Genomic DNA, 9,268 nt, shown 5'->3' on the forward strand with positions numbered 1-9,268 from the left:
ACTCCAAGATAATCACTGCGTCTCACATCAATGAGTAAATGCCACTATAAAATCTAATACTGCAATTCAGGTAGGAGAGAAAGGGGCCTATTTCAATATGATCTAGGAAGCACTGGTGTCTTCAAGGTTCATCATCTATGCCAGGTGACTGAGAAACTGTGTATAACTGATAGCCCCTCATAGTGTAATAAGGAAACTCCTGGACGAAAACCATGTCATGGAGGGAAGCAGGGTGCTTGCCTCTTACAACTCCACTTTATATATATCTTGTACCTCCCTGAAACTCCAGATTCTCTTAGAAGGCTGGGAAATTCGGACTTCCTTTCCTTAAATGAGAAAAGCCTAGTTTTCTCAGACTGATACTTCCTAGTATACAAAGAATGACAAAATACAGGAAAAAGGAAGACATCATCCCCATTTCAATCAAGAGTCTGATCGAGGACATAACCAAAACATTTTATGTTCATTAGTCGTTTGTATTTCTTTTTTCCTTTTTCTTGAGATAGTCTCGCTCTGTTGCCCAGACTGGAGTGCAGTGACACAATCATAACTCACTGTAGCCTTGAACTGCTGGGTTTAAGTGATCCTTTTGCCTCAGTCTACAGAGTAGCTGGGATTATAGGCGCAGAACCTTCCTGTCAGCAGTTGGCATCTCATTTGTTTGTGAAATGCTTGTTCAGGTCCATTACCAATTTTTCTATTGGGGTGGTGCTTCCTATTGACACAAGTCTTTCTTACAAAGAACGGTATTTGTTGCAAATCTCTTTATCTGTCTGTCAGGTTTTGTTTTTGAGTATGTTTGGTCACATAATAAATGCTATCAAATCTATAAAAAGTTTCCTTTATTGTTTCTGCCTTTGGAGTCACATTTAGAAGGGCTCCGTGGCTGGCTATTAATAACCCTCCCCCCAATGGCATAAATCAATCTCCCCTTTCCTTCTAAAGCTATGACAAGAATCCACTGCAGAATCTTTCTGCATTAAGCATGTACTGGTTTAATGAAAAAGAAATGTTTTTAACCGTAATGAATGCTGTAAGAAAAGCCATAGAAAAATTCAGAATACTTATTTTTTAAAGTTCTAATCAACTTAAATAACCTTTAAAATCATTAAAGGGACTCTTCTGTTAGTTCAATTTCTATACTTTTCTTAGAAACCTTTGTCTAGAATTGTTAGGGAAATGCTCTATCTACAAATTCCCAAACTTGATATTTCACTACCTCATTAACCAGGATTCTCATTGCTTACCTCTTCTCAATTCATTTAGTTCATCAGGCTCCTTATAAAACAAGTTAAGTGTTGGGGCTTGGTCTTACACCCAGGCAATCTGACTCCAGAGCCTTATCTCTGAACCCATTTGCTATCCCTAAGCCTACCAGGCCACAAAGTGATACCAAAAAGTAACAATTAACCTAGTCTCCTATATAACAGCCTCACCACACATCACCCTAGGCTTCCCCCCAATTGTTTAGAATTTGATTTCTCTATAGATTGCCCGGCACACTACCTCCGGTGGTTCTTCTTCCCTTACCATGTGCTGATCTTCCTCCTCACCATCCCAATGAAAGGACTTACCTCCAACAATACAGGAAAATCAACAAAAGTGGGCAGGAGCTCTGCCACATGCTTCCCTCTCACTTGGACCCCATTCTGTTTCTTTCTCAGACAACTCTCTCTCCTTACCATGGTCAATATTTTGTCATTTGTGCTCCAGATGGCTAACTCCATCACCTCCAATTGCTCTCTGTCCACTGACTTCTTCCCCTCAACCTTCAAATATGAAGAGATCTCATCTATCTTAAAATGCAAGTCACTTAAGGCAGTATAAGACTCTATTTCTCGCTTCTTAATGTATTCAGTCTTCTCTGAAACTGCATTCACGTGATTATCTGACTTCTCCTTCACCCTGAACTGTACATTTTCCCCTCCAAACCTACTTCTAGAATCTCTCTTCCAGTGGCTTCCTGGTTTCCCCACTCCTCCGACCCCATGCCTTTCTTTCAGTTTCTTCTTTGGTCTAGGTCAAACAGCCTCTCAGACAGTCTACTTCAAATTAGTCTCTTCCTTCTATTAATTCCTAACCGTGGGCTCCAATAAAGATTCAGTCCACCAGTTCTTTCTCTCTCTGTGGTTCTCTCAGAATACCCAGTAGATGACTGCAGAGAGTCCAACGTAAAGCTTTCAAGTCCTCCCAAACCTTATCTCTGACTTGCCTGTAGCATACTCTGACTTAGATATCGCACCTTAAATTTAACACATCAAGTCCACTTTATCATTTGCACAATTTTTATTCCTTCTACAACCAGCTCTTCCCTATTCTTAAGTAACACCTTTATTAGTTTTCCAGCCACCAAGGTTAGAAACTTAAGGATATATCTCCGACATCTCTTTCTCATTACTTTATAGCCACGTAGTCACCAAGCCTTCATTTTCTTTTTTTTTTTTTAATCCTTCTCTTTCCATGTTTACCTTTATCAGAGATTTATCATCTCATACATAACTCAATAGCTTTCTTATTGATCTCCTGGCACTGGGCTCTATTTCTTCAGTGCAAACTGCATGTTCAAACACTTTCAGTGACTTCCCAATGTTTCCTTATTCTTGCAGTTTAAGGCCCTAAAATTCTCACTGGAACTCAACTTTTCTGAAAATCCCCTCCACACCACCATACTAGGCTCCATGAAGAACACCCACCGAGGTCAGGCAGGGCTGCTCACTACCTCTGGATCCATGCTATTTGATATGATAACCACATGTGGCTACTGAAACATAAATTAATTTATTAAAAAATGCTGTTCCATGTGTGGCTACAGCTACTGTATTAGCACAGATGTGGAATATTTCCATCACTGCAGAAATTCTATTGGACAGTGCTGCTCTACAGATACTCAACACTCATGCTTATCTCCCAGGTTTTCCATGCCATTACTCTGCCTATAATGTCCCTCCTCCTTCTACCTATGCAAACTCAGGCCACAGTGGTACTGACGTGAGCTGTCTGTACAATTTACTCCTATACTACCTTGTAAGAGTTCTTATAATGTTGCTGCATTTAATTTTTCATTTTTATGTATCCTCTAATTATTGAGCCTCAGAACTAATAAATATTCAAGGAATAAATGAAGCACATACTTATTATAATACTGCAGCAAAATTATCAAATAAGGGCCCATTTACTATCCCTCCTTCATTAAAAAGATATGCTTCTTTTCGATCTAAACAAGCAAAAGATCGTGCATTTAGTTAACTGAATAATGATTCAATTTAATGCCTAATTATAACAGCTGACAGACAGTCTCCCCCCACTTTTCTTGCAGTGTTTGAACCTAAAAGAAGAAAAGCTATAAAGGTCTGGAATACATCTACTTTGCATAAGCACACCACAAAGAAACCACAAAAAAAGAAAAAAAAGACAGGGGAGGATAATAAATGAATAGTTTGAGTAACTAGACCCTAACAATCTCACATTGTAGAGCAAAATATCCACAGTACAGCAGCCCTACAATTAAGGGGAAACTACAAATAAAGCATTAAAACTTATGTATAAAAATATATTCTGAATAAACAGAGAGACCCCTCTCTCCTCCTCTTCCCCAACAGGACCTAGTGAATATTCATTTACATCCTGAACTCAAAAGCATATACATGCATAATTAACAATTCTATGTTCTTTCTTCAGATCCAGGCTTATTGCCTCAAAAAAAAAAATTGTTAAGAAACCAATCTATACTGCAAACCTAGGGGTGTATATATATGCTCCTTTTTCAAACACTAAAAACAGAGAAGAGATTTGGGAGAATCACCAGGTAAGGACTTCCTCACATCTTAGAGGATTTAATGCTTTATTTTCAAGAGTCTTCTCTAAAGTTAGATTTTAGCTTATAAAAAAAATTATAAAGATGCTAAACTGTTCAAATACTGTAGTTCCCAGTATTTACTAAAACTCTGATGTCACTGGAGTGAAAATGCTTATGAAACTTTTGGCTTTTCTTTTCTGAAAGACAGTTTCCTTTATGCAAATGAATGTTCTAGAGAAGTCGCTCATTTCTGCAAGTCAGCCCGCAATAGCTATAGACATTACTGTTTTGCATATAGGACTAGCCCTGCACCTCTAGAACTGACACTGTCTTAATAACGCACACCAAGATGAGTTATTTTAATTTAGATTTTAAGCAATTACATTAATACTATTTGGCTCTGCCTTTTTCTTTTTAAAGGTGGCTACACCGGAGTGATGAAAATGCGTCAGGTATTTTTGCTGCAAATCAGATGACAGATCAACAGATTAGACTGAATATCTGTACTACCAGATAATAGCAGGAAAGGAAAATAAAGGGTCAAGAGGTTTCAGGTTGGGGCAAAGAGGAGACGCCCCTATTTGTAATAAAAGTACATTCTAAAATCTTGGTACCAAAGAGTAAAACCACATATAGAAGTAGCAGAACATTTCATCAACCTCAAAGACATGCTATGACTTAAAACCGATTTTCTCCACTTTTTAATATTTAAATTATCCTTTTTCTCCTCAGACCTGTCCAACTCTCTCCCTAGGACTCCCTTGCTCCCTAGTATCCCCTAAATACCCCAAACTTTAGCTTTTGGTTAGGAATGTGATTTGTTTTTGAGAGTCAAGAGGAGACTCGTATATTTTGCTAGATATCAGAGTTGCCTGCTTTCATTCGAACTTTGTACAATCTTGGATTTCCCGTTTTCTAATAAGGTCCCGTTGATTAAATAAGATATAGGGCTTTTCTTTTCCATCTCCAGAATGAAAAAGAATCAATTTTAATATGTAGAAAATAAGCATTTCTCACTGTTTGTCAGATTTGATTCCTACTAAGCTCAAACAGTGTTAGGTATAAAAAGTTGCTACAATGCCAAAAAATTCTCTCCTCCCTTCCCTAAATTACGTTGGATATGCTCACACCAAAGCCTCAGAAATATAGTGACCGTGGTTGCGGGGGGAGAAAAGGGCACTTAATGCTAAGAGGAATCCAGATCCTGGCTTTCCCTTTTTCCAGTCACTAGACAGGTAACTTTGGATGTCAGTTACCTTCTCTGGACTTCAGATTGTTCACCTTGATATGAACCAACCAGATTAGAAAATCTTTAAAGCAACTTTTAATACTAAATATCTCTATTCTCTGTAAAAGAAATTACAAACCTTAATGTTTATGAAAGCACTTGGCAGGGCAGTCCCATGGACCTACCTCACCCAAAAGACCATGAGATTTAGAGAGTTAAGTGTATACATTAACTCACCATGGCATATAAGCATTTTGGGATAGGAAGGTGGGAATAAGAAGATACAAGATTCATAGTTTCATCAGATTCTTAAACAGCCCTGACCTTGTAAAACATTTATAAAAATAGATGCTAAATGTTTTTTTAAAAATCCCCAAAGAATTAGCAATTACTATTCTTACAGTGTTTAACAGCTCAGGAAAGACAGACTAATTTTGATAAGACAGACAAACTGAATTACTACAACTTTCCTCCTAACTTAATACCAGTTTGTGATTATGTAAGAAAATGCAAGAGGAAAGTGACAAGAATTATGCAGAAAAGCACAGATAAAACTAATTTGGCTTTGAAATCCGTTACTTTCAAGTCAGATTTACTCTTCAAATTATGTGCTGCTTAGATAAGCATTATTTTTCCTTTCTTAAACACTTACAAAAGGACGACAGAAGATAGCCCAGAAAGGCACAACAGAAGGTAAATTTATTTAAAGACCTAAAAAAACACAAGCCAAGTCATGTCTATACTGGCAGAGCAAAGCACAGCAGAACGACGACGATTTGGGTCTTCTGAACGAAAGACCAAAAACATAGTTAAGATGGAGTTTCTAGAGTTTGACTGCCTCGATCATATCCCAGGTAAGATTAGAAATCACAATCGTTCACTACACAGCCTGAAGCAAGATTTTGAATCATTCTGGCCTCAGTTTCTTTACCTGTAATATGTGACAACAACAGTACTTATGGAAGTTTTGAGGCTTAAATGAGATATGGGTATTATAAACAATGCCTGGCATACATACGTAAACATTCAGAAAAAAAAGGTTAGCTACAATTATTTCTCCTCTCTAAGGCTCTAAACCAAATTAGAATCGATGACACTAATAATAATAATATCTACAGAAAAGTCAAACTCCTTTTATCCAGTAGCTTCAACTGTCCCTCCCAAACTGTGTTTTATTTTTAAAAAACCAGCTAGTTAGTGATAAGATTAGTTTATATGTCTTTCCATCTTTGACTCCACAAACTCATTAGTAGAGGTAACAAGTGAGAAGAGTAAAGGTCCTGGGGCGGCACTGGCTAGCAGAACCTTCTGTGATGATGGAACTATTCTATACACACACTGTCCAGTATGGCAGCCACTAGCCACAAGCAGCTACTAAGCGCTTGAAATGTAGCTGGTGCTGAGAAAGTGAATTTTTATTTAATTTTAATTTAAACTTAAATAGCTATACGTAGCAGAGTGCAGTGGCTCACGCCTGTAACTCCAACACTTTGGGAGGCCAAGGCGGGAGAACAGCTTGAGCCCAGGAGTTCGAGACCAGCCTGGGCAACATGACGAAACCCTGTCTCTACAAGAAATACAAAAACAAATTAGTCAGGCAGACATGGTGGCAGTGTCTGCAGTCCCAGCAACTTGGGAGGCTGAAGTGGGAGGATTGCCTGGGCCTGGGAGGTTGAGGCTGCAGTGAGCCATGATCGTGCCACTGCACTCCAGCCTGGGTGACAGAGCGAGACCCTGTCTCCAAAAAACAGAATAAAATTAAATTTCAAAAAAGTTACATGTGACTATGGCTACCTTAGTGGATAGCAGAGCCCTAGAAAATCCATAAGCTAAATAAGGATTGTCAGAAATTTAAGCAAAACAAGGATCTTCTTTTCCTGAATTTTTATATGTTCAATTCAAATATCTTTGTTTCTGGTATAGGCCTGGTAAGTTAGACTAGTTAAAGAAACATGTCAGTTGATACATCAATACAGTGCAAATTCAGTGGTAATAAAAGGATCATAGTTAAGTATGCGGTCCTCTGATATTTTAGAAGGTCCCTAAGGCCAAGTTAAATTCAAACTCACATGAAGCATTCAGTACATATATCAGAGCTGCAAAGGTCCTTATCAGCATCCCTAAAGCATCTGTTCTGCCTCTACCAAATGAAAAGCTACTTATACAATTCAGACTGAATATCTCTGCATTTATCTTAAATTTCTCTCTAGAAATTCATAGTTCTGTAAGCCTTTTCCTTCTTTCAGGCACACTGGTGTTCCTGGCCATCTCAGCCCTTCCACTATAAACAAAACCCATGTACCACCCATATCTGAAGTATAACGCCAGACTCCTGCTTAGCTACCCCTGTAATATGGTTTAATTATGATGACTGAACTAATAGGCTGACATCATAGACTTTTACAGGCTGACCCCATGTCATCCTGATGTATCATTTTGCACCAGTTCAGTGCTGTAAATCAATTTAAGATCTCAAGCAGGTTGAAAAGGCTGGTAATGATGCTTTCTCTGCTGTCTCTGGAGACTCTACATTATACCCAACTTACATTATTTATAAAGCCTCAGTGATGCCTCCATTAGCCTTGTAAGACTACACAAATGAGATCTTTTATACACACACACGCTTGGCCTTGATTATGTAGGCTACTGCAGCTTAAACATGCTTGTCTAATTACACCCAAGTTACTTCTTTTTCCAATCCACTAAGTTATTAGATTTTATCTTTAACCCAGAATTGCTAGAAATCAAAATTACAAAGTGAAATTTAGTTTTTAACTAATAAATGTAATCAACGTAGTTGAGAAAATGTGACTTACTTCCTCTTAATGCCTTAATGAACTTAGTAGAAATAAAATTAAATTCCAAGAAGTGTAAGATGTCAATGTCTCTAATTGCCTAAAAATTGTCATTTCTCTAAAACACAAAGGTTATCAGCTCTTCAAGGATATGAAATCAAAGGATACTGCAAGGGGTAAAATGTATTTGGTTACATACCTATGGTTGTAGGGGTCAAAACTAAATCAAGGACAAATCCCTACCCTCAGAAGAAACCTGATCCTGCCTGGATCCTCTAGAGGCTCTGGCATGACCCATCTCCAGAAAAATCATCTCTCAGGACCCTAGTTACACTTTCCTAAGAACTGCAGTATTACACCAATGATACACCACCTGCACAGAAATATCAAATAACTGCAAATAGGAAAAAGAGTGGGAGAGGGCAGAACAAACACTTTAATCAGTACAGCAGATTTAGATCTGGCACCTACATCAGAATAACACTGATGCAACAATATTTACACCAATTGAAAATGCTGGGGCAGTGAACACTTCTGCCCCGATTCTTCTTTAATACAGCTCACCCACCTTCAGTACAATTTAAAGTAATTACAAACAAGATGAAAAATCAACATGGGCAGGGAACAGTTTTCTCATTGTGTTACTGAGGTGTGGGCAAGTTATCCACAACAGACAATTAGACCCAGAGATGTTCTGAAATAAAGGCATTCTGAGATTTAGCCGCTGAGAGTTGCAGCAACAGGAAGACATAACAGAAATCACGCAACTTCTTTATCATTCCACGTACTTTGAAACTTCAGATACAATGGAAAGAAAAGAGGGGGGAGGGCAGAGAAAAAGGACAGTTGTCTCAGCACTCACGAAAACGATGCTTTCTCAGGAGATGGTTGAGACCGGCCTCAATTTTCAGAAGGAACGAGCCTTTACTGGTTATCTTGCACCGTGTATTTAAAAATTGCATGCGCTTCAAAATAAACAAAAGCTCAGCTACTGTAGTTGTGAGATCTGGCAGGCATTTGTTCCTCCTCCTCTCCTAAAGCACATCAAGGAAACGTTCTCCCTTTAAAGCATTCATACAGCTTCAGCAACTAGAAAAACAAGCCCACGTCTGTCTCTCACGCCCACCACCCCCACCTTCCTACAGAAACAACCCCGAGAAACACTAACAAAGACAGGGAGCAGAGTAAAGGAACAGTTGTTCAACCGCGAACTCACGAATACACATGCAGTGAGGCAATCGACTCCGGTAAAGGGAAAGGAATGAGACACCAGGAGACGCAGCGGGTGTAGGCGGAAGAGGGGGAAAAAATTACGCGCCGCCGCCAAACCTTTGAATAAATTAGAGGGGATTTCGGTGCGAACTTTCCTTGACCTCGACCCCAAAGAGGCTCGCTGGGGCCGAGAAGGAAACCCGTGCGGGATGTGGAGGGGCCCGGGCCGCCGGGGTC

General features: G+C 39.0%; 1 protein-coding gene across 3 annotated transcripts in view; it reads right to left on the minus strand.

Annotated features, from left to right (window-relative positions):
* The window catches only part of SMAD1 (SMAD family member 1), an 80,143-nt gene extending 71,079 nt beyond the window's left edge, over nucleotides 1-9,064 (minus strand). The window contains exon 1 of one of the 3 annotated variants that reach the window (XM_011987138.1): nucleotides 8,988-9,064. The gene's annotated coding sequence lies outside the window, so the exon portion shown is untranslated. Of the gene's footprint in view, nucleotides 1-8,681 lie in introns of all 3 variants that reach the window. The other 2 variants (XM_011987137.1, XM_011987136.1) reach the window with 2 other exon arrangements.
* Between the last annotated feature and the right edge of the window lie 204 nt (nucleotides 9,065-9,268).

Source organism: Mandrillus leucophaeus, unplaced genomic scaffold, assembly GCF_000951045.1.
Source record: "Mandrillus leucophaeus isolate KB7577 unplaced genomic scaffold, Mleu.le_1.0 Scaffold301, whole genome shotgun sequence".
NCBI classification, from domain to species: Eukaryota; Metazoa; Chordata; class Mammalia; order Primates; family Cercopithecidae; genus Mandrillus; species Mandrillus leucophaeus.